The 26283-nt window shown below is 41.4% G+C and overlaps 1 protein-coding gene and 1 pseudogene across 4 annotated transcripts in view; one reads left to right on the top strand and one right to left on the bottom strand.

Annotated features, from left to right (window-relative positions):
- Positions 1–24351, bottom strand: part of ELMOD1 (ELMO domain containing 1) — a 73719-nt gene extending 49368 nt beyond the window's left edge. The window contains exon 1 of one of the 4 annotated variants that reach the window (XM_045516542.1): positions 24233–24351. The gene's annotated coding sequence lies outside the window, so the exon portion shown is untranslated. Of the gene's footprint in view, positions 1–23537; positions 23847–24232 lie in introns of those variants that run through there. The other 3 variants (XM_074356868.1, XM_074356867.1, XM_074356866.1) reach the window with 3 other exon arrangements.
- On the top strand, positions 6307–15539 carry LOC141575835 (rRNA N(6)-adenosine-methyltransferase METTL5 pseudogene; annotated as a pseudogene).
- Positions 24352–26283: the final 1932 nt, after the last annotated feature.

Raw genomic sequence — 26283 nt, 5'->3', positions numbered from 1 at the left:
TGTTTGTGATTTTTCAGATACATAATTGGGAGAGGAACTGCTGGGTCATATGGTGGTTCTATTTTTAGTTTTTGTGAGGAACCTCCATACTGTCTTCCAGTGGCTGCACAGATTTACATTCCAACCAGCAGTGTACGAGGGTTCCTTTTTCTCCACATCCTCACCAACATCTGTAATTTGTGTTCTTTTTGATGACAGCCATTCTGACATGAGTTGATACCTCACTGTGGTTTTTATTTGCATTTTTCTGATGATTAATGATGTTGAGCATTTTTTCAGTTCCTGTTGACCATCTGTATGTCTTCTCTGGAAAATGTCTATTCAGGTCTGTTGCCCATTTTTTAATCAGGCTATTTGTTTTGTTTTGGGTTTTTTTTTTTTTTTGATGTTGAATTAAATGGGCTATTTATATATTTTGGATTAACCCCTTATTGGTCATATCATTTGTAAGTATTTTTCCCCATTCAATAGGTTGTTATTTTGTTTTGTTGGTTTCCTTTGCTATGAAAAAACTTTTAAGTTTAATTAGGTCATATTTGTTTACTTTTGCACTTTTCCCCCCTTCACTTTAGGAGATACATCCAAAATATATTGCTATGATTTATATCAAAGAGTGTTCTGCCCATCTTTTCTTCTAGGAGTTTTATGGTTTTCAGTCTTACATTTAGGTATTTAATCTATATTCAGTTTAATTCTGTACGTAATTTGAGAAAATGTTTTAATTTCATTCTTTTGCTTGTAGCTCTTTTGTTTATTGGGGATTTTGCCAGTCTTTTCTTTAATACATAGCTGTTTCTGTAAATATTTCATGCATGCTTGAAAAAAATTACTACATAATCAACTTAAGATTGTGGTTGCTTCTGGGAAAAGGTTTTAGGATTGGGAAAGGGAAAAATGGCCTTCAATTTTACAAATGTTTAATTTATTAAAAAAGCAAAATAAAGGGGAATGATTTGTTCATTTTAGGTAGTAGAAACGTATATTATTCTTTGTATTTTTGTGGCTTTTTAAAACGAATCCAAATTTTAATTAAAAAGTGCTAGTGTCTACCCAGAGCCCAGATCATGGTTTCGAACACATTCTCCAGTTAAAGGAACCAGGGCTCCTTGGAAAAATGTCTGATTCTAGGGTTGGAGCTGGAAATATATAAGGTGGGTCTGAAGCATCTTCTTGTGCCAGAAAGTAAGGAAGTGCTCAAAAGACAATCAGGAATATGTCAAATAAACACAGGCGCCAACTGAGAGTTCCCAAAGGCCAGTGCTGGAACAGTCTGAGTAACAAAATAAATAAAGTAGTACTGGATTATAACTCAAAGTATAAAATAAATATCCATGACCCCATACTGACGTAAATAAATGATTGAATAAATAAATAAATCGGGAGACTGCATAAACCTTCCATACAAAAGAGTTCCAAATAGTTTGTGTAGACACGCTGCCCTCAAGGAGGTGGAGAGTAACTCTTTACCCCTTAAATGTGGGCTGGACATATGAACACACCTTGCTTTACTGTGCTTCACAGATACTGCTTTTTTTTTTTTTTTTTTTTTTTTTGGACACATTGAAAGTTTGTGGCAAGTCTATCAGTGACATTTTCCCAAAAGCATTGGATCACTTTGTGTCTCTGTGTCATATTCTGGTAATTCTCACACTATTTCAATCTTTCTCATTATTACTATATCTGTTAGGGTGATCTGTGCCTACGATCTTTGATGTTACTATTGTAATCTTCTGGGGGTATCTCGAACTGCTCACATGTAAGATGGCAAATTTAACTGATAACTGTTGTGTGTGTTCTGACTGCTCCACTGCCCCACCATTCCCTCATCTCTCTCCTCCTCCTTGGGCCTCACTACCTGAGGCACAGCAATATTGAAATTAGGTCCATTAATAACCCTACAATGGCTTCTAAGTGTCCAGCTGAAAGGAAGAGTCACACGTCCCTCACTTTAAATCAAAAGCTTGAAATGACTACGCTTAGCGAGGGAGGCATATGGAGAGCTCAGGCAGGCCAAAGGCTGGGCCTCTTGCATCGAACAGTTAGCCAAGTTGTAAATGCAAAGGAAAAGTTCTTGAAGGAAGTTTAGTGGTACTCCAGGGAGTAGTGTTCTATTGGAAAAAGATGCCATCGAGGACTTTCACAGCTAGAGAGGAGAAGTCATGGTCTGGCTTCAAAGCTTCAAAGGACAGGCTGACTCTCTTGCTGGGGGCTAATGCAGCTGGGGACCTTAAGTTGAAGCCAGTGCTCATTTACCCTCCCCAAAATGCTAAGACCCTTGAGAACCAGGCTAAATCTACTCTGTCTGTGCTCTATAAGTGGAACAACAAAGCCTAGATGATAGTATATCTGTTTAGTATGGTTTCCTGACTCTTTTAAGCCCACTGTTGAGACTTTCTGCAAGAAAGATTCCTTTGAAAATATTACTGCTTATTAATGGCACACCTGATCACCCAAGAGCTCTGACGGAGATGTACAGAGATTCATATTATTTTCATGCCTTTAACACAACCTCTATCCCATAGGCCATGGATCAAGGAGTCATTCTGACGTCTGAGTCTTCTGATTTAAGAAATATATTAGTAAGGCTACAGCTGCCATAGAAGAGTGATTCTGCGGTGGATCTGGGCAAAATCAACTGAAAACCTTCTGGAAAGGATCCACCATCCCAGATGCCATTAAGAACATTCATGATTAACAGGAGTTTGGAAGAAGTTGAGTCCAACCCTCATGGATGACTTTGAGGGGTTCAAGACTTCAGCGGAGGAAGTAACTGCATATGTGGTGGAAACAGCAAGAGAACTAGAATCAGAAGCGGAGACTGAAAAACAGATGTAACTGAACTGCTGCAATCTTATGAGACTTGAATGGAGGAGGAGATGCAAATGAAGTGGTTCCTTGAGATGGAATCAGCTCCTGGTGAAGATGTTGTGAAGACTGTTGAAATGACAACAAAGGATTTCGAATATTATGTAAATTTAGTTGGTAAACCCGTGGCAGGCTTGGCGAGGACGGGCAATTTTGAAAGAAGTTCTACTGGAGGTAAAATGCCATCAAACAGCTACAGAGAAATCGTTCATGCAAGAAGGAGCCAATTGATGCACCAAACTTCGTTGTTGTCCTATTTTAAGAAATCGCCCCAGCCACCCCAGCCTTCAGCAGCCACCACCCCGATCAGTCAGCAGCCCTCAAAACTGGGGCCAGAGCCTCCACCCGCAAAAAGTCTGACTTGCTCAAGGCTTGGAGGATGCTTAGCATTTTTTAGCCATAAATACCTTTTAATTAAAGTATATACTGTTTTTTAGACATAATGTTAGTGCAAACTTAACAGACAATGGTATAGTGTAAACAATGTTTATGTGCACTGGGAAGCCAAAAAAATCCATGTGACTTGCTCTGCTGCGTTGGTTTGGACCCAGGCTGGCAGTATCTCTGAGCTAGGCCTGTAGTGGCTTCCTGAGTCCAGTACGGGATGGGGGGAAATAAGTATAGTCGAGAAAACTCGCAAATGTTACCTCCGGTAGGTGATCAAAACTGATATTACAGTGGTAACTCATGTTGCTAGTTTATAGCCCTGATCTGATGTGATGAAATGGCACTTCAGGAAATGTAGCCCCAAGCTGTAAAGTTGCTAGACCCACAAGGGAGGTGGCTGTCCCTTCTCTCAGGTGCTGGCCTGACATGCGTGCACTGACTTTGCCTGGCCACCTCCATGGAACCCTGAGAGTTCTGGCCCAGCTTCTAGTCATCCAGGTTCATACCCACGTGCACGTGACTTAGGCCTTTCTCTGCAGGCCTGTGGGCTTGCAGTCAACACTGCGTGGAGGGAAGATGCAGGAGCTGCAGGGTGGTGAACAGGCAGGACCTGTGAGCCCCTACCAGGACGAGCTGGGTGCCGAGATTGGGCCAGCTATTCGGAATACGTGTTTGGGAAAGGGCTGGGCTGAGGAGGGCCTTGGTATGTTAGCATGTGAGATTCAGTGTTTGGGATGCTGGGTGAATACGAAACCAGGAAGATACACAATCGCGGTAGTATGACTGTCAGAAAGTGTGTCACAGAACTGGAGATGAGGTTTGTGAATACATGAAAGCCACCAACCACTGATGTTCATCTTTGACAAAAGTGATAAAACTCTGCACTTCCTTGGAGCACCAGTGAATTTCAGATTTGGAGGGGCAACAAATAAATCATTTTAAAAATGAAAAAAAAAAAAAAGAAAATGGCACTTTACCTCTGTGGTCTTCCCTCTTCCAACCCAGATTAATCATGATAAAAACATCAGACAAGCTCCCAATGAAGGATATACCACAAAATCCCCAACCAGTACTCCTCAGAGCTCTCAAGATTGTCAAAAACATGGGAAATCTGAGAAGCTGTCACAGTCAAGAGGTGCCTAATGGGACGTGATTACTAAATGCAACGTGGCATCAAGGATGGGATCCTAGAACAGAAAAGGGACATTACATTAAAAAACTAAGGATATCTGAGTAAACATGGATTTTAGTTAATAATGAAATATCAATAGTGGTCCATTCGTTGGAACAAATGTGTTATATTAACGTAAGATGTTAACAACAGAGGAGACTGGGTGCCAGGATAAGGGAACTCCCTGTACCATCTTGGCAACATTTCTGTAAATCTAAAACTATTCTAAAATTTAAAAAAAATTATGACAAGGTGTTAGCGTTTACTATGCTCTAGACATAGAGGTGGGCACTAGGGATACAGACAGAACAAGACGGGCATGAGTTCCATCCTCCAGACCCAACAGTCTTGAGGGAGAAAGAAGAGGACGTAGAAAAACAAAAGATAATTAACCACAATATTACAAGGGGAAATAAATACTGAGAAAGTGAATTTGAGGGTTATCTTAGACGTAGGGTTCTGGGGGTTCCCCCAGATAGCACATGCAAAGTCCTAGAAGCAAGAGAATACACAACATGCGGAGGGGAAAACATTCAATATGACCTCGGGTGGTGCTCAGTGAGAAGAACAGGAAAAACAGAGGCACAACATGGAAAGGCAGTAGATAAACAAGATTATACTGTACAGCACAGGGAAATGTATACAAGATCTGGTGATGGCTCACGCGAAAAAGAATGCGACAATGAATATATGCATGTTCATGTATAACTGAAAAAGTGTGATCCACACTGGAAATTGACACAACATTGTAAACTGACTATAACTCAAAAAAAATTTTTTTTAAAATATGGAAAGGCAAGAAAGGGTCAGATCACTGAAGAATTCGTATGCAGTATTAAAGATTTTGAACCTTATCCCATGACCAGTGAGGAACTAGTGAAAGTTATAAACTGAGATGTGACATGATCAGAGTTCTAGTTTTAAAAATGTACTCTGACTGTAGTATGGAGAATAAATTAGACTGCGGTGAAATTATAGGCAGCAGCATCATTTATAAGGTTATTACGATCATCTAGGCAAACAGCAATGGCAGGATAAGGCAATAGACAGCGACAGAGTGTGATGGATTTGAGAGATATTTAGAAGGGAAAATCAATAGGACTTGTGTTAACTGATTGATTGGGGGGTGGCAGTGAAGGAAAAGGAGGAGGGAGGGCATAATCAAACAATCAAACAATTATGCCCATGTTTATGTCTGGCAACTAGGTAGACAGTGGAATCTTGCCCTAATATAGGGGATTCTGGAGATCAGATTTGGAGTCTTGGAGTATTTGGACGTCTTCGGTGCATTTTGAATTTGCAGGGTCAAGTGGGAGTGTGGATATACATGGATCTGACCGTATTGGTATTCATTTCTAGTATTTTTATTTTCTCATTTTTATTATTTCCTCCTCTAGGGTAAAGGATCATTTTGTCAAGTGAGGAATCACTTAGGGACTGTTCAGATAAATTCCAGCAAGTTGTGACCTGAACTGGGGCACTGACCGTGGTGACGAAGAGAAGTGAACAGAGGTGAAAAACACTTTGAAGGAAGAATCAACTGGACTTGCTGGTTGGGTGGGACAAGTGCAGGGAAGGAAAATAATGATTAGTTCTAATTATCCATCCCCCAAAGAGGAGCCACCAAAAATGGGTTTGGGTGTAAAAGGAAGCCTTTGCAAAAGGCCATTTAACTCACAGCTCATTGGGTATTCATTAAATAACTCCTGTAAATGTTTTCTGTAGAAAAGCAAAAAGAATTACTGCTTACTTCATTTTTGAAATGTAGCTTTGTTTTAAAGAAGGCACACTTGTTAATGGCCTAATCACTATTAACTAGAAAATCTGCATAAAAGAATACGGAACAAATCATAGTTGGTGTGCACCATATGATACTCTGCGCCATGACTGATAAGGAAGATCCTTTGAACCTCTTTTCCACGAGCAGCACTGAGCTGACCTACTCCTCTGTAGGCCAAAGCAGTTTTGCTCAAATGGCTGGGCAGGGCCTAAGCTCAGGGAGAATCTGAGTTTGCTTTTTGTTTGCACAGCACCCTAAGAAAATGGTAGCCCTGATAGATTTCTCAAGTATTCTGCACACCAGCCTGTCGACTTTAACTTGATGAAATTTCATGTTGCCTTGTTTGTATCTGTCTCACTAATTGAAAAATGCTGATATGTATTAACTTTTTGTTGAATTCAGATTTATTGAGGTATTACTTACATCAAATTCACCCTTTTTTAGACAGACGGTAGCTCCAAAGCCACCTGTTTCACTGCACAAGGGAAACGTGGAAACTGCTCTGGGTGCCGTCCCTTCCCTGTAGCTTCCTCTCTAGAAGGGTTTTTAATCCAGGGTGGATATCGGAATTATGTGCTATATTTTAAATCTCTCCTATTGTTCTGAAATGATCTACGTCATGTTTCTTTCCCCTCTGGACTACACGCTCCTCCAGGGCACCAGGGAAGCCCCAGGGCCTGACACAGTGCCTGGAACACTGAGAGCTCAATGCAGATTTGTGGAAATGAACTCTGCATCCTTCTAGAGAAATGTACTTCTCCAACAGCACTATTCAATAACCACATTAATAAAACACACTAAAAATGCCCCACTGGAAGAAAAAAAAAACCCTGCGGGTATTTAAAACCAAAATAAAGAATATAGTCATAATCCTGGGTTCCCTGACCCCTCCCTTCTCCTCACCTGTAGTAATTCCTCTCCATGTGTGCAGGGATAGTGCCCTGACCTGTTCTGAAGGGAAGGATCAAATGACTGCACTTGATGGATCAAACACCTCCAGAGATCAATTGACACTTCAGTGCTGTGTGCGGGGCTTTGCGCTCCTTGTATTTTTTCTTTTCCCAACTGGGAGGAAAGGGGCAGCAAGGACTGGTCTGCTGCTTCTGAAAATTCATCCTCTCACTTGGCATCAAAGAACCTGCCCTGCCTCCTATGAGCAAGAAGCCCCCTGAGGCTCTTTGTAAAGTACCACCGGGTGACCCTACCTTTCAGAAGCCCATCCATCTGTTGAGCATCCCAGGGAAGGAGAGACTCAACGACACGGAGCAGAACTCCTTTCTTTAAAATCTTAATCCCTACATGAGATGAAAAAAGCTCCTTTCTATGTAGTCCTTCAGATTCTAACTGACTGTATCCCCTGTAACGACCAAAATGCTTGTGGACCCACAATGTTTATACATAGATAAAAGACAACCCACAAAGTAATTATTGTTCCACTGGTATAATTTGCCTAACTTGGGATTACACCTATTTTTAACATTGTCATAGAGAACATTTCAAAATAAAAATTTAATGTAAAAAACTAAATCTCAGCTTAAGGTTTTGTGAATAATAGCTAACATTTTCAAAGTGCTTACCTTATGCCAGGGAACATTCTAGGAGCTTTATTTATATTAACTCACTGAATAGTCATCCTATGAAATGAATAATAGTCATTATTCCCATTTTACAGCTGAGAAAATTGCAGCACAGAGAGGTTAAGCAACCTTTCGAGGTCACACAGCTAATACTGGCAGAGCTGGGACTCAAATCCCCACAGCCTGGCTCCTAAGGCATTGCTATTAATCACTCTCCTGTGCTGCCTCTGGAAAACACTGAGGTAACATTCTGGATTGACATAAGGGTGTGTATTCAATTCAGACAAAACTGCAGAGCTGGGAATAATCAAGGCCTGGCTGTCTACCTGCCCCTCAGAACTCATGTTCCTCTGGAAGCCAGCTGGGGGATTTTTGAATAATTAACCTCTTTCCTTTCTTGAAGCAAACGTACTATTAAGCTGAAAGGTTTATAAAGCAAGTTTTATGGGAAGAAATTATACAACAGAGCCAAAAAAGGATGAATTTTGTTTTCTTTCTTGAGGCCACATTTCCTAGAATATATGAATCATTGGCAGCATTATTCTGAAATAACATAATAAAAATACCTCCCCCCATGTACATGTAGTGTTCCCTTGGGTGTAGAAAACGTAATGAAATTCAGGCTCCTGCTCCACTGTGCTGTTTGTGCGGTGATTTCATTCTCCCCAGATTGTCCTTTGAGTCACTGGTCATCATGAGTCAACGTCTCCCCTTGTCCTGCTTTCAGTCTACCTCCACATGTGTTAGTTCTCATAATACATACACCTTTCCCCCTTTTGTAGATGAAAATATTCATTTTGCCTTTTTTTTTTTTACTATACATAAAATATATCTAATGGGTGGTAAAATATTCCAAATCTACCTAGGAGATATATACTAACCTGAATGAGTTTTCTTGTATTCATCAAAAAGCAAGATAAATTCCATTCTCCTTTAGATTTCCCTAATAGCTTCTTATTGTTTGGTTGGTTGGTTTTGGGTTTTTTTTTTTTTTTTTTTTTTTTTTTTTGGCTTCTTATTGTTGTCTTTTCATGTTACAACACTTCCAGGAGAAAAAAACCAATCAAGTGGGTCAACCTCAAAATACAACTTACTGAAATTAACAATCAGAAGATGAAAACATTCTGCTGCCCCTCCCCCAGAATCTAGATTAAAGAGAAAGTTTGGGCTGCATTTTTTTAGAAGCAGTGAAAAAAAAAAATCCATTTAGCAGCTGAGGGAGGGGTGAGCCCACACATTTACCATGGTAAATTCAAGATTAGCAATATCGAAATTATGTGTCACTACTTTAATGTCCGCTGTTTGAACCAGTATTCCCATTTCTAGTGAAAGAAGAATGAAAACAATGACGTGTTAAACCATAAGATTCATAAATAAAAACTTGTATAGTTTTCTCCCCTAAGAGGATGATTGAGCAAAAGCTGCTCTGGGTATCAGAGGAAAGCCCATGGCCACCAATTCAGTTCAATTCCATTTATCCAGCATCTTCATTATTCTATGTCACTTTAAGTATTTACTAAAAGTAATTGAAAAAAATTTCCTGATGACAATGATAAACTTCAAGTAAAGGAGCTCAGCCCATGTGGAAATGTCAGTCTCCCCACTGAATGCTCTCACAATATGTACTCATGCCCTGCCAGAGTCAAATGAAATCACAATGGTGACATCCCTGAATCAGTCAGGTGGGCAGAGATTTGCAACTCTTCCGGAAACAGATACAGGCCTCTCTTTCCCCACCCTTTCTCCAGCAACAGCTATATCTGGGTAGAAATGGCAAAATGAAAGAGAAAAGCAACAATTTTGATAAAGGCCAAAATTTACAGAGAAGATAATTGAAGCCAAGGTAGTTTTAGGATGCAATTAATTCAACTCATAGGTCCCATGAATTCTCTATTATGCTCTGTGTGTTTGCATGCCTGTGGATGGTTTTCAAGAACTTGAGAAAGTTCTCCAAAACAAGCCTGACCTCTCAGCAGGAAGCGCGTCTCTGTGGGCACATCAGGCAACGGCGCGGGTGGTTTGCGGGGGAGGAGGAGCCGGTTAAGTCACCTGCAGTGTGAGGTGCCGGGCTCTGGCTGAGCCCACCCACAAAACAGAACAAGGAGGTCAGTCTTTTTAGATCAGGTGGGTCAAGTATCAGGTTCAAATTATGCAAATCAGTAGGTTCTCAATTAGCAAATTCAGAAAATGGCTAAGTTTGCATCAAGCTCCTTATTTTGTCAAGTCCTAAGAAACACGGTGTCAGTGCAAGGGAGCCAGAGACAGACGAGGAACTCAGTCTTCAAAGAATGTCCTGCAGTCGGACTTACCATGTGAAATGAGAAGGGAAGAGAAGGGGATATGAGCGGAGGAGAAAGAAAAGAAAATTCTCTAAGGCTATTTATGAGCATCTGAAACATGCATAAAATGCAAATTTTTACTTAATATAGGTATGCACATGAGGCCAAAGGGGAAGCAATATGGAAATTTACTATTCAAGAAAACTGGAAAATCTTTCAGATTCTGCATTCACATCTCACACACGCTGTCCGGCACGTCGCGTTAGCCGCGTTAGCCGTATAATGCTCATGTGTAATAATCTCCCTAAGGCCACATTCCAGAACTTTCCTTTCCTCCTCCTCTGATGATTAGCTTGAAAAAAAGCTCTGCTGATACTCACTGAAATGACAACTAAGACGCTTTTTTCCTTGTTCAGGAATAAAACATTCATCCAGGGTTTATTTTTGTGATTTATAACAATGGAGGCCATGCCAGCCACAGAATTCAGAACTGCCTGCAGATATATTTATGCTCTGCTTTAGATGTACAGTGATTTTCTGGCTTTCATTTTGGTCGCCTACATCCATCTCCCGCTTTCATGGAGAGAGCAAAGGGGCGGGCGGAGCAGGATTGATGAAACCTGTCTTTAATCTACAAAAGAATAAGGAAATTACAAAATCTAAATATGAACCCATTTTTCCACAAAAATACTCAGTCTAGATTTTGTACATTTTTCACTATACAATAGTTTCAGTTTTAGAAATTCTTTAGTTTTAGAAGTTAAATTTCTAAATAAAATCACAATAAAATGGTAAACTTATGTATGCATAAAACCACAATAGAATGGTAAACTTATGTATGCATAAAAACTAAATGGATATGATTTTGTCAATCCACTGATGCTTTTTGCAAAATTTCCACTTTCATATAATGAGAACGCAGTGAGGGCATCTGTCTAAAAACATTTGACAGAAAAGTCCAGGCAAACTTGGACATTTCCAGGGACCTGGAGGCAAACAGGGTACCTTGCTTCTAAGGCTACTGCTGAACCTGACCGCAGAGATAACAGAATTCTTCTGAGAATGCTTATGAGAAGTAGACCATTTAGATGGGGCTTCTACAACAACTTGTGCTGTAAAACAAATTTTAAAAATAGTTTTGAACTCATTCTAGAGCTATGATGTGATATGCATGACTTGACCGATGTTTGCTGAACGAGTATTGCTTGGTTCTTTCCAGTGGTACTGGCATCAGTGCCATCGATGGTGAGGTGCACCGTTATGTCATGCGTCCTTAAGGAAAAATAAAATGCTGCTAATTAAATCATGACGCAGCCCAATTTCAGTGAGGTGGGGGGAAAAATCTTAGAAGTGATGAAATACAGTAAGACTGAAAACTATTTATTTCTAAATTCCAGGCCATGATGTCTCTTCAGAAGAATCCACTGGTTGATGACAAAGAACCCGGAAGACCTGCAGCAAATCCCACTAGAGGATTCCCGTTTTCTGACTCAAACATTCCTATTCAGGTTAAGCCAGGTTGATTAAGCAATTCTATGTTATGTTATAGGTTGATTCCATCTGAGCAACTCACGTCCTGCTTAGCCTCACGGAGGTCCTCCCAGCTCCTCACTGCGTAGTCTCTCTGGGCCCTGGTTCCCTTCCCCTGTCACAATCCTTCCAGTCACATCCTTACCCAAACACAGGGCTCAACACAACTTTCTTATACTACAAAGACCGCTGCGACCATAAACATCTCACAAGAGACAAACACCTATCTACACAAAGAGTGAGGGAGTGAGCGCATAAATGCTTGGCTGAAAGTAAAGCATGGTCCAGTCCAAGCTCCGTTTTCCTACCCTTACATTACTTGATGTGATTTCACGTGATGCTGCTTCTTGAAAGGCCTGTTTTTGGCTTCCATTGTTTCCACGTCCTCCTGGTTTTGCATCTGTCTCCCATTCCTCCTCTGCCTGCCTTTTAAGTGTAACTGTTCCCCAATGTCCCGTTCTCCACTCTTTTCTTCCTCTATACCTTTCCCAAGTGACCTTCCCTCTTGGGGGGGCCTCAAACAAATCCAACAAATGACTTATCCAAGGCCAGACAGCCCATTGGTAGGAAAAGGTCTCGGCTCTTAACTCTGGTCAATAAACTTTATCGTGTACCTACTATGTTCAGTTCTTTCTAAGGACTAGAGACACAAAATTAATCATACAGGCTTTGCCCACAAGGAATGGGAAATCTAGCAGATCTTTTGCATGGAATCTAGTGCCCTTTCCGAAGTCAATATAGAAGCTCTGAGCGTCTCCGACGAAAATTCACTTCAGTCATGTCAGACAGAACCAGACCACACTAGACAAGGGATCCTAACCAACGCGTCAGCTTTATGGACTCTTCACAGATGTGTGACAAATTGATCATTAATTGCGTGAAATTCTTTTTTTGAACAACTGGGGGTGCATATTATTTATAGTACCATGTGTTAAGTAGACTGTTTTGCTAAGACGGTGCTAGGACTAGGTTAAGAGAGTATTAAAATTTACTATGAATTAGGAGAAACACGAATGGTAAATAAAGAAGTTTACACAGGCAACGTGAGACCCTAAGCACTCATCAATCCACTGTAATTACTGCTGATGCATTCACATTATTTTACACCTTTAACTCCTTTTAAGTGTGCCCTTAAAGCTTGTCATGGACTTCCATTTGAAAGTGACAAATAAAACACATGTAATCCCACCAACATGAGAAGAAAGAAAGCAAAAAGGCAAAATTCCGTAAGGCTAAGGGCAACAGGAGAGCACGGGAGCTGTCGGCAGAGCTCCGGAAGCTGAGAAAGAGATGGACAGGTGGTAACTGACTTAGCCGAACGGACTAAGCCCGCAGTGAGGGAAGTGAGCCGAAGGCACTACAATTCAGAGCACAGAATCTCGGTCACGTTCAGGACTAAGGGATGCCTAGCACTTCTAAAGGTGGGAATGCAAAACGAACTCAACACAGGAGACCTGGCTGAAAGTTTTCATAAGAGTTAGTCAGGGCCTAGAGCTCCTTCCCCGCCCTATGAAAGCAGGCGTACCCCTCTTGAAGAGGCTGAGGTACAGAGGTTCTGAATCTCGGTAAACAAGAAAACAAGACTGAGCTGTCGTATTGAATACCAGGAGGTTAAATGAAAGTCTGCATGATAAATGCGAGATTTATCCGGCCTTCTTCTCCTACCCAACTCCCAGAACAAAGGCAGCCAGAATACTGATCCTCGGATTATTGGAGATTTACCCCTCAGAAGATCCTCCACACCAAAACACACGTGGATCTCCCCTAACTAAAAATAATGGGAGTACAGTCAGTTATGACGTGTCAGTTTCTGGTGGGACATCACGCTATACACCAGAAACCGACACATTGTAAGTGACTATACTTCAATAAAAAAATCAAATGAAATGAAATTTACATTGCCCACAGATTAAAATTTTAAAAAAATAATAATGGGAGAACTGAGGAAAGAGAAGTCAATACATAAAAGAGAGAGGTTAGGTATGAAAGTCAAATCTTCATTCTGTAGTAGAAAATCAGTAGATCTGATACTTTTAAATATTAAGAAATAGCAATATTAACAGATTACTTAGAAGTAAGGTGAAACACACCAGAAGAAACAGCTGAAAGAATTAGAGAGTGTTCCTGAGAAGCAAACCTGGCATGGAGATGGACTTGGCCACTGGTCTGCTATTTTTCATTCTAATGTTGTATAATTATATGATGTTTGAAATGACACATAAGTATTATTTTGATAGAAACAAAAAATTAACTTTAAATGAGATGACACACATAGGGTAGTGCTTCCAGCCTTGTGAGGTCTAGTCTCCTTAAACCCTGTGAACCCACATTTTAAAAAAACAGAAAAAGAAGAAAGTAAGTTTCAAGGAACTAGAGCATCGCCGGCATCAGGTAGATAAAGTCAAAAAGCCCAGGTTACTTCAGAACACACTGCAGGTTGTTTGTTGGATCCAACACAGGTGAAGATGCAAGAGAAATATTTAATAGGCAAGTCGAAGAGTCTGAGTTGGCACAGGGTGACATGGTTCAATGTGATGTGTGCTTATTATCCAGCAGAATGTCAAAGTCATCTGACATAGTAATTATGAATCCTCCTTTTGCAACTAAAAATAATATAGATTTGATTTTTCTAAAGGTTGCTTTGGAAATGACAAGGACAACAGTATATTCTTTAACAAATCCTCAACTAGAGATTATATTCAAAAGAAAGCTGGGAACCCTCCTACACTGCTGGTGGGAATGCAGTTTGGCACAGCCACTGTGGAAAACAGTATGGAGAGTCCTCAAAAGACTAGGAATAGACTTACCTTATGACCCAGGAATCCCGCTCCTGGGCATATGTCCAGAAGGAACCCTACTTCAAAAAGACACCTGCACCCCAATGTTCATAGCAGCACTATTTACAATAGCCAAGACATGGAAACAGCCTAAATGTCCATCAACAGCTGACTGGATAAAGAAGAAGTGGTATATTTATACAATGGAATGCTATTCAGCCATAAAAACCAACAACATAATGCCATTTGCAGCAACATGGATGTCCCTGGAGAATGTCATTCAAAGTGAAGTAAGCCAGAAAGAGAAAGAAAAATATCATATGAGATCGCTCATATGTGGAATCTTAAAAAAAAAAAAAAAACATAAACACAAAACAGAACCTGACTCATAGACATAAAATACAAACTTGTGGTTGCCAAGGGGGCAGGGGGTGGGAAAGGACAGACCAGGAGTTCAAAATTTGTAGATATTGACAGGCAAATGTAGAATAGATAAACAAGATTATACTGTATAGCACAGGGAAATATATACAAGATCTTGTGGTAGCTCACAGTGAAAAAAAATGTGACAATGAATATATGTATGTTCATGTATAACTGAAAAATTGTGCTCTACACTGGAAATTGATACAACATTGTAAACTGACTATAACTCAATAGAAAATGTTAGAAAAAAAAGAAAAAGAAAAAGCAAGCTGCAAAATGGAAAATTGAGATAGATGTTATTGCAGGGCTGTGATACGTCCTACCAGCATCATGTAAATTTCTTAAAAGAGAAATCAGTAGACACTGAAGTATATCTCATCTGGTTTCTTTTTAAAAACTCCCCCTTAAAAAGGAGCTTAAAACTTAATTAAAATAAATGCAAATTTTGCTTATTAAAAAAGTGCTATAAGCTATAGATTTTATTCCAGGAATGTGATAATGATATTGTGAGTATATATTTTAGAGATATATACTGAAATATTTACAAGTGGTGTGGTATGGTTGCTGGGATTTGCTTCAAAATAAAATGGGGTGGATAGAAAGTAGGGCTAGAAATCAAACAGCATTGATCATGAGTTGATGATTGTTTAATACTGTGATCGATTATGTTATTCTGTCTACTGTCGTGTATATTTGAAATTTCCCAAATAAAAAAGTTATCAAAAAAAGGGAGCCGTCCACAAAGCTGAGAATCACTCTAAGTATGCCAGGCATATTTTACAGCCAGGCAAGGCTAGATGATCACCTTAATATGTTCATAACAGAAGGCAGAGGTGAACCTATTATTCTTTTAACAGCTTTGGCAGACTACAAGAACAATGAAAAGGAATTTGGTCTTTAACTCACACATTTCCATGACTGACTTAAGTATCTTCGGTTCTCTTTCAATCCTCTACTCTAGAGCCCCCAGTATGGTGTTCGGTATCATCATGTTTTAGTAATTACTTACTGAGCTTTTTTCTTAATGGTAAAAAATGTAACAGTGACATCTTAGATTCAGTGAGATGTGGTAGATGGGTTGAGGAAAAAAAACTGGCAATTAAAACATCACACACTCTAACAATGTTTCCTAATTTCATAAATGTTAAGATGGAGAAAACAATTTGACTCTTGGAATTGATGAAACACAGTAGGTTCCCCTCAAAGCATCTCTTCTTATCCCAACCCTTCATCCCCCTACTTAATCCATCTTGAGAATCAGCAGAATTGCAGAGTATCTGCCTGCACAGTAGCATTCCTACCTTCTCCTATGTGTCCTCGTGATACTGATTTGAAAATACCACTTCTTGGTGCCTCTCCTTCCGACAAATGCTAAGCAAGGTGGCTTGTTCCAGAAGTACTCAGAGAATGAATGAGTATCTCCTTTCGTGCCTTTCAGAGTGCTTTGTACTCAAAAGGTCCCAGTGACTGCCTCATACGCCAATATAAGCACGGACTTGTGCCCCGTACCAGCCAGGGTTTATTATCACAAGGAACAGAAACCAGCTTTGCCTGTTTTAGCAGAGAAGGGATTTGTTGTGAAGGTCACCCACAGAATCTCAAGGAGAATTAGAGAACTGGGTTTAGAGGTTACGTAGTCAAAAATAACGCTTAGAATGACGACACAGAACCAGCCCAGGAAAGATACCTCCATTGCCCCCACCAGGTCCAGACTCCGGAGCTGGCTCTTCTGACGCCCCTGCACGGGTCAAGCGTGTTGCCAACCGAAACGTCTGCCACTGGGGCAGAGTCTGGGTCCGCATCTATGATGCACAGATGTCTGGGAAAGGAAGCATCTGGCACTTTTAACTTCTATGGTGAGAAGTGGGCTCTGTGTCATAACATGGGTGAACCCCATCAATGTGAGAAAGGGGTCCAGATAGCAGTGCTCAAGAGTAATGACAGGTGTCCACGCTACACTATAAACAAATACCTTTGAAAGCCAAAACACAGTGCAGACTAACAGAGTACACACAGAGCACACTGAGTGAACACAACGTCTGCCTTTTGTTTTTGTCTAATTTAGTTAGATGTACTGTGCAATTTTATTTTAGGACACGTAGACACATGCCTACTTTGAGGCTATTCAAAATACTTATTTTGGGGGGAGGAGGCAATTAGGTTTATTTATGTATGTATTTAATGGAGGTAGTGGGGATTGAACCCAGGACCTCATGCATGCTAGGCACATGCTCTACCATTGAGCTATACCGTCCCCGCCAAAACATGTACCATTTTGAACTAAGAACTTCAAGTGTGATCTGTAAGTAAAGAATATCTAAGTGGTGGTCACAGAGTAGATGTACTTATTTTAAGTGATGATTGATTAATTATCTAGGGAATAACCCTTAAGGAGAAAAGAATACGGATAGATATTCATTATTAATCAAGGAAAGACGTACAATAGTTATATGCTACATAAATGTTACTAAGCTGAATCAGACGTTGGCAGATTCATGTATAAGTGCCTGGGAACTCAACTGAAACTGCATAATCAGATTTAGGAGGTGCTTTTAAGGTCATGTGAGCCAACGTCCCACCCAGACTCACATGAGCCAGGCACTCTCTCTTATTACATCCCTGAGAGGGGGCCCAAGATGCTTCACTTTCAGTATAGTATGTTATAGTGTCAGTTTCCAACCTTTTTGATATGGGCCCTGTGAATCCCAACCAAAGAAGGCATTAATTTCTTCTGTATTGTTGGTTAATACTCAAGTGAACTAAAGCTAATTTTTACAACTCGAACTGTTGTTAAAGTAGGACTTCCACTCCTCGTCCTGAGAAAACTAATTTTAGAAACTAAAGGAAGCCAACATCTATTCACTTTCAATATAACCTTAGTTTCAGCTCCTGCTCTGGGCTGAGGGCTATGAGTTTAATCCTGACTGTCATCCAAATTTACTTGTTCTTGGAGCTTTGCTATCAGCAAACCTGATATGTGTATGGTCTAAGAGTATCTGAATCATTGATAAAATTGTAGAAATGTATGTCAGGGTCAAGGGAAGAGCTCTGAAGCAGGCTAACAGAAACCACCTTCTAGGCGGCTTTCACGCCTATAAACATTCTTTGGTTACAGCCGATCAACCCACCTATTAGATCACATCCCAGATCTCATTTCCGCATCTCACCCACAGTGATTACTCAAGAGGCTAGTTGATAGATGTGTCCCAGAAGGATTGTGTACATGTAAAAATTTGATGAGTCTAGCTCTATTTTCAATACTCCACGTTATCTATAATTTAAAGGAATAATAGAAGAAATATTTGATACAACGCAGAACTTTTTAGAGAACAATAACTATAACCCAATCCTTCTGTTCTGTAAGTCTTGATTTTCATGCACTGGTTCACATATTGAGCTACCTACACATTAAACATGAGACAAAACATGAAAATCAAAATTCTATGTTAGGTATTTTAATACAGGCTTTCAAAATTATGTATTTATGTGGTCCTATATTGGGTGTATATATTTACAATTGTTATGACTAATGATGTGAATATATATTTTCATTAAAACTGTACACCATTTTAAAGAATGTATGATTAAACTTCTCAATTAAAAACTATTAGGTTTTCTGCTAATTTAAATGGATTCTAAGACCAAAGAAAACCCAAAATTAAAATGTCAGTGTTCTATTGAAATATAGAATCTTCAGAAAATCTGGCTTCCAAATACTGAAGGGTACAGCATTCTTATTCTTCTTCTGAAGGAAAAGGAAGAAATGTACTTGTATAGTACATTCATTCCAGAGATTGATTCACACTTAAAATATTTCTAATGCCAAATGGTAACGTAAAAAAATTTAGGGAACAGAGCTTATGATATCATTGGTGATATCTGCTAAACCAAAAAGCAGCTGTGGGATAAATAAATTATTAGTTTCATTGTGAATGAAAGCTTCAAAACATATGGCAGATTTCACAGTCTACTTGTACAAGAGAAATAGGAAGGAGAGTAACAGTGGCTAAAGTAAGCGCTTACACCAAGCATTGTAATTACCCAATAATTCAAACCCAATGATCCCAATAATTCAAATGGAAACCACGTTTAACTGCTACGTAAAAAACTTTGAATCTGCAGTCATTAGCTTGCTTGAGGCTGATTTTTAAAAAGGGCTTAATAAGCTCTCCTTAAGCATTTACCACAATCATCTTGCTTTGTACCGAAATCGCGAAAAGTCAAACACAGCAAATTGTGAATTATTTTGATGTCTTCTGAAACACCACAGAGAGTACACAGACAATATACAGATTGTCTAATTACGTTGAGAATGAAGTTGTTCTTCCCTTAAAACAGTAGCAACAGTTAATGTTTATTTTATACACATAGATGATTGGAGTTGACACAATATTCTCTTTTTAAATATGCCATATCTTCCACTTCACAGCACAGAAACTGATGTTTAAAATAAGACTTGCTTGTGGTCAGCGTAAGTGAGCTGGCAGGTTAAAGGCTCCCAGGACGCAAGAACATACTGTCTTCGGGTTCTTTAAATTCAGAGTATTTACTGAGGACTTAGAATGTGAATTGAGCACACTGTCAAAGCTCTCTCTGGGTGCCAGTCCACATGAGCTGTCATTAGAGACCACTGCAGTAAGGTTTTCTTAATAAGTCACATCCACGTGAAATCTCACTGAAAATAGAAACTGTGGTCTAACTGCCTTGAGATTTTAGCAACTTCAGGATGTCCTTGATCACTTTTTTTCTCATATACTATCAGAACTATAAGATAGGACATATTTGGCAGACACTACAAAGAGGAACAGTACAAATACCTGAAAGAAAGCTGTTTTCTGCTCTATTCTAAGGAATAATCATTCGATAAGAAAGACACTAATTAACTGCTTCATTGTACATTTTAGCATAGAGTAATTCTTATGATTTCAAGAACTTAAATAAATAAACCTAACTACCCCTCCCAATTTTTTTAAAGAACTTATAGTAAAACAGGAAGTAGAAATTTAACCATACACATGGATACTCAAACATATGCGGCTTTTCTGAAGATGGTCCCTAGAGATAACTAGATTTGCTCACAAAAGTACAATGTACAATGGCACGCCAACAACGCTTGCTTGAGATTGGCAAGTTGAAATCTTCAGAAAATGAAGATTTTTCTGTTCTCTACATGGACTGCAGTGGTTTGATGTTCAATTTCCCTGGAAAATTCCTATGCTGACCCCAATAGTGAAAGTACCGCTGGGTCTTCAATAACACAAACGTAAGTGGTGTGCTGTTTTTTTGGAATTAATTGCATTTGGAACATTCTTAATAGGTACTCGCTGGTACTACAAGCATATGGTCATTTTCTCATAGTGCTATTTCTGTAAAATCCACATTCCTTCCATCATCAGAATCTGCTTCCTTAAAGATAACTGGACTAAATCAGAAAATGATTGCAATTTACTGTCGTTTCCTATTTGAAGCAACAGATTTGTTAAAACCAAAACATCTGCTTATTTCAGGAATTTGTGCCAAAGCTACTCAATATTGATGAGCATCTCAAATATTACATTTAAGTATTGTCTTTTTCATAAAAGGAACAAAACTTTTACATACTCTACTCCAGACTTGTTTGATGACGATTTTTTTTTAACCTGAGGAAACCAGGATGCTAGCAGAATAATGAAGGAGCCCTTTGGGTATTAGTCAAAGGGCAGACCAACTGTTTTTTAAAACGCAGTGAGATGAATTCACCTAAGAATTTACCAAATCCTTGCACTGGACCCTTTTCATCTCCCTCTTCCATTCCCATCAGCAACTATTTAACATCCTTTAGCATCCCCTTGTCACTTTCCTCATTCTCAGGCTTCTCTGTCCTCCAACTGAGGCCATCAACTTCCAGCTCCCCCCTACTAGGTATAAACCCATGAGTTTCTTTCCTCCTTGCCTCCCAGGATAAGATCTCACTCTCTCATTCAAGGCCAGACCTGTCAAAACTTGCTGGTCATCTCACTCCCTGACTGGAGCTGCTCAGCAGAATTCAGTGTCCTTCCCAGGTTCCTATAGTGGACCCTGCAAGTCTCACATCTTATGACGTAGCTCTATGCTCCCACCCGCCAAGTCCCCTACTTATCTTTGTATCTTTCGGCACCTCTCACTAAATCTAGTAAGCAGGGGTGTGCTGAACTGCAACTACTCACTTTCAGGCCTGAGTTATTTTCAATAACTTGAACCAGAACTGAGCTTGACCCAGATTGCCTGCAGAACAGCATATGACTTCTGCTCCACTTTATTTTTTCAAAAAATAGTGACCCCCAACAGAGGAATGAGAAATCCCCAGTGACTATACAGTTGCCAGATAAAAGACAGGCTGCCCCGTCAAAACTGAATTTCAGATGAACAACAAATTCAAAAATTTTAGTACAAATATGTCCCAAATAGTGCATGGGACATAGTTATACCAAACACAGTGGTTCATTGTTTATCTGAAATTTAAATTTAACTGTGATGAGATTATTTTTATTTGCTACATCTGACAGCTCTACCAGTGACTCTCAAAATTCTCAGAGAAGTCAAAGAATGCTTCTTTAGAGCACCTGGAGGTTTGCATGCAAGATCTGCAAACTTCTCAATCAGCCAGATTTTATGTCTGTTAATGCAGCTGGCTTACTTTCTGAACATCTCAGTAACATACTTTAGGAAATGCTGTTTATTATATAAAATTTTTACTTATTTTGCTAATTTCATAGAATTCCCTTCTAATACCATCTACCAGTAATTTCAGCACAAAGAATACGATAATGTTGCCCTAAATCTTTTAGAGAGCTGATTCTCATAGAGGTATTACTATGCCTGAGTTAAGTCCTTGCCTTTATGTATGAATAATTAAAATTTTTTGAGAAATTAACTTTGAAAACACAATATGAGAAATAAATCAGTCTTTCATTTGTGGGGATTCCTTTTCTTCATTAATCAAGCACAGTGAGGCACACTGTCTTCATTAAGTCTGGAGAGAAGCAGCCTGGCAGGCAGAGGTGATGTAATTGCAGTGGGTCCTTATTGGAAAAACCTTCTCTGTGAAATATCTGTAAACCAAATTGCTCCGGCTTCACCATGTATGGGCTGGCAAGAGAAGAGTTACCTCTTTTAGCATTGTGCAAATCTCGGAGGCTCGAAATCTTGGTCAACAGAGGACACCCTCACAAGTCGTTTAGAGACACACCTGTCTCACTAAAGGAGGAGAAAGCAGCCTTCTTCTGCAGAGGAGTACCATTTTAGAGTAGGAACTGTTGTGAACGTCGGTTTCCTGATTAGTGGCGATGGTGCAATGGAAGTTAAAACCCAAAGTATAAGGAAAGATGCCTTACAGCTTGTTCCAATCCTGAGAATTCCCTACCTCAATTAATGTGTTCTTTCAGTGTTCTTCACAGTGATTACAGAAAAGACGTTCATTTCTTATTCCCAGAAGGAATTTGAGAGAGATAAATGCCTTCCAGTGCAGAGGGATACAAGCGTGTGCCTTCCTCAAAATTTCAACTAGACCGATCTCAGATTCAACTTCTAGGCAGAGAACGACTAAGTCTGCTGTAACTACCTGGTGTCATAAGATGATAATGAATTAAGACGTTTATCCCAACATAAGCACACTACCTGCTTTCCACCATTTTGGCAGCTCCAGTTAAGGACGTTTGTCAAGCTCCCGGAGGAACACGCACACACTGCAGAGAAGCAAAGCAATGCCTGGACGTCTGCCCAAAACTGGTCTCTCCGAACGACAGGCTCAATTTATAGTATCAATCTAAAGCTCACTGGGGGTTAGCAGAGTCTTTTTCCCAGTTGGTACAGGGAAGGGATGAGATTTGGAAAGCTGAGGCACAGAATTTCTACCTGCCTGTGCAGACAAGAAAGGCTGACAAACCTATTCATTAAACTTGATCTGAAGCAACCGAGCCTGCGAGGTCGTTCCTGAAATATTCATAAGGTGTGTTACCGGACTCGCCACTTACAGGTTGAGCAGAAATACCGTAAGAGAAGCCAGCACCCACGCTCGGAGGTGGGGTGGGGGTGGGAAGCACAACCGCACACCCCCACCACCACACTTCACTGTTACGCTTTTTAATACTCGGCCAGCCGTGGCTCTCTGCTCGCCTGTTCAGTCCTACCTGCCTAGGAACGAAGGATGCTCTGTAAGTGAGGAGTTTCCCGACAGGAGGAGGAGGCGCCGCGCGCTCGCCCCTCAGACGGTGCCCCCGGGTCTGCAGCGCGAATGACCCCCAGCTCTGCGGTCCGCCAAACCCAAGTCCTGCCCTGCCCCAGGGGCCGAAGTCCCCGGGCAGGGGACCCCAGCACCCGGACCGGCCACGCGCCCAGGCCAGGCCGCCTCTCGTCCCCGCCTCCCACTTCGGCCTCCGCCAGGAGTGCCTCCTCCGGAGCCCTCGGCGTTCAGTCGCTAGGTGACCCGCGCCCTGGCCAGGATGCAAACAGCCTCTCAGGCCGACACTCGCCCTTCGGGTGTTAATTTTGGGGGGCAGGATAGGGGAACAGATTTGGTCCCGGGTGCCCACGGAGCGCCTGCACCGAGGTAGCGTGCACTTTCATTCCCGTCCCCTCTGCCCACAAGCCTGGCATTTCTGCGGCGCCCCAGACGCAGCGCAGCTCGCACGGTGCCTCGAGTCCTCGCCGCCACCTCTCTCCCGCTCAAGGGCATTCGCCCCTCGCCCCTCCGCGCCCACGGGGTCGGGCCCCGGCGCCGCTCCCCACCTGGACTCGGCGGCCGCGGCAGCTCAGCAGGTCCGGGCACGCGGCAGTCGGGTCTCCATCGCCGCCCTCCCCAGGGGGCCCAGCTGCGCGCTCCGCCGCGCCGATGCACGCGGTCGGTCCCCGGCGCGGAGCCTGGACCCGGGTGGCCGCGGCTGCCGCACTGGCTGCGGGCGCGGGAGGGGCGGGGGCGGGGCAGGAATCTGGGTCGCGCGGAGCGGAGCAAGCTGGGACGGACCCCAGGCGGCCGGCGGCGAGGAGGCGACCGAGAGCAGCCCGCGTAGGGCGTGCGGAGGTTTCCCTGGAAGCATAACGCGGGCGGCCACTGAGCATGCCCAGTCCAGGGCAGCGGGCGCGCCGCGGGGGAGGGAGCGCGGCCCCCAGCGCGGGAGTCGGAGAGTCGGAGGGGAGAGGGTTAAATCTGCGGGCCCGGCTGCCCGGGCAGAGCGCGGGGAGTAGGCTGCGGTGGCCAGCTTAATTGCTCCCGGGTCGACACCCCCACCCCCATCGCCCCGGAGGCGCCGGGGACTGGAAGATGGTGAACCTCGGGAGACTTGTCTGTGGGATTCCCGAAGAGTCCCGGAATAAGAGGGCAAGGGTATTCCCCACTCCCTCCCCAGAGGATTGTTCACAAGGCTCGGCTCCCACCTCCGCGGCCTCACTGAGTGCCTCCCCCAATCCAGACACCCACCCCTCACCTGCTTTCCTGTGCCTGGGGACCTCTCCCGCCGGGATGCCCGGGCAGTCCCCGCCTCTCACGACTCCTGGACCAGTCGGGTCAAGTTCTCAAAGAGCCAGCTCTTTAATTAGGTTTGTAATTGAGAGATCGAGTCAGTCCTCCCAGGTTACATATCTGCATTTCAATCAGGCTTCAGAAACAATACCTTAACCTTGGGGTTAATTATAATGGATGAACTATAGACACTGTGGCTTAGAGCTATTTGGGGAACACTGCTCCACAGTACAATAGGACCTGGCCGAGAACCCACTTAACACAGACACACACACACACACACACACACACACACTCTGCAGATCTGTGCCTTTATTTTGTTTTCTATTTCATGTTACTGAAGATTGTTTTTCTCTCTAATTAAAAAGTTTCTTAAGTTAGTAGCAGCATAGGGTAGGAGAAATACATTGACCTTTGAGATTCACCTTGATTTCAGTTTCATCTATCATCTCAGTAGTTTACCCAGCTATTTTGCCCCCTCTGTTACCTCATCTGTAAAATGGTGGGTGGTGATTCCTGTCTCTTCTGACTATTGTTGAGGATTAAGTGAGGCAATGAATGTGGAACCCCTGTTACATAGTAGATGTTCGCTAAATAAAAGTATTTGCAGTTTCCACCTCCATTGATCTGTTTTTATGAAAGTCAGGTTAGTGATCATCTTTAAATGGTGAACATTTCTTACGTTCCCCCCTTAATCTTTCTAATTTTTTTATTGTCGTTAGAAGCATTAGCCAAATTAAAATAATTTCAGTTTCTTGCATTTCCCTGTGGTCCTTCTTTCACAACTATTCCATAAAGTAAGGTGTACTTATATGGAAGGAAATTTACTTTCCACTAATAGTGTGCACATTTTAAAGTAGCAATGTTCAAAAAATAAACTTTTCATTAGCCCCCAAAGACCATGTTTTTCATAACGTTTGCCTTTCTTCTTCTTCTTTTTTTTTTAATGATGTTCCAACCTTTCTGGAATACTCTTCTCTTTCCATTCCACTTCATAAAGTCCTACTCATTCTTCAAGCTCAAATGCTACCTTCTTTCTGAAAGCTCCCCAAACCCCAAGGCAGAGCTAATGCTCAGCTTCCAGAGCACCAGAGCATACTGATCTCACAGCACTTAGGACAGTCTGCTCCTACTGTTTAAGCAATGTGAAACAGTTTACCAAGCAACTGTTGTGTGCAGGCACTGTTCTGGGTCTGGGCAAACAACAGTGGATGAGACAGACCAGGTCCTTGCCCTCATGGAACTTAGAATCTAGTTTGAAGAAGATAGGCAGTAAACACCTAAAAAATAATCCCCAAGGACACAAGTCAAGTATTTTTGTCTTTGTGTTGTTTATTGAATTAATCTATATGGTCTTGATTCATTTTCACAAAAACATCAATAAAAACATTAATATGGGTCCTAATTCAAACTACATGGACATGAGTCCCTGCTAGTTTGTTGCTGAATCAGTGATTTTTATCCCTTTCATCTGATACCCTCAGCTAACTCCTCCAGGTATGTACCTGCTATCCATATGATGAATGGAAGGAGATGGAGGAAACCCAGAGTTTAATCTTCACACCAAATAATATCTTGTTTTAGCTCAAACTACAACCTGTCATCTATAAATCAGTATTACTATTGCTTCTTTCAATCCACAGCAACTATCTTTAAAAATTTTCCTTTTCACCTCCTCAACCCACCGTGTTTTAAACAATGGACATCCAGCTCTCCCCACTGCACCAGAGAAGAGACCACTGAGCACCATCACGCTAGGAATTAGCTCATTATTGGAAATATACCCTCCATACCCTCCTTTCCTCTTCCTAATCAGCCTCACCAGAGCAGATACTGTCTTCATTCTTGAACACTCGTCTATACCAATAGTCTGTTCTCTTCCATCTTCATTCCATCTCTTCTGGCTATTACTGACTTTTCTATCTTTCTCTCATCTCTCTCAACTAATCCTTCATCTTCTAATAAATATATTGAGAGTTTGTTAGGAAGACTGACTTTATCCTAATGACCTTTTAA

The sequence above is a fragment of the Camelus bactrianus genome, chromosome 33 (genome assembly GCF_048773025.1).
Source record: "Camelus bactrianus isolate YW-2024 breed Bactrian camel chromosome 33, ASM4877302v1, whole genome shotgun sequence".
NCBI classification, from domain to species: Eukaryota; Metazoa; Chordata; class Mammalia; order Artiodactyla; family Camelidae; genus Camelus; species Camelus bactrianus.
The sequence above is the reverse complement of the archived record's forward strand: the minus strand, read 5'-3'. Positions and strand labels throughout refer to the sequence as shown.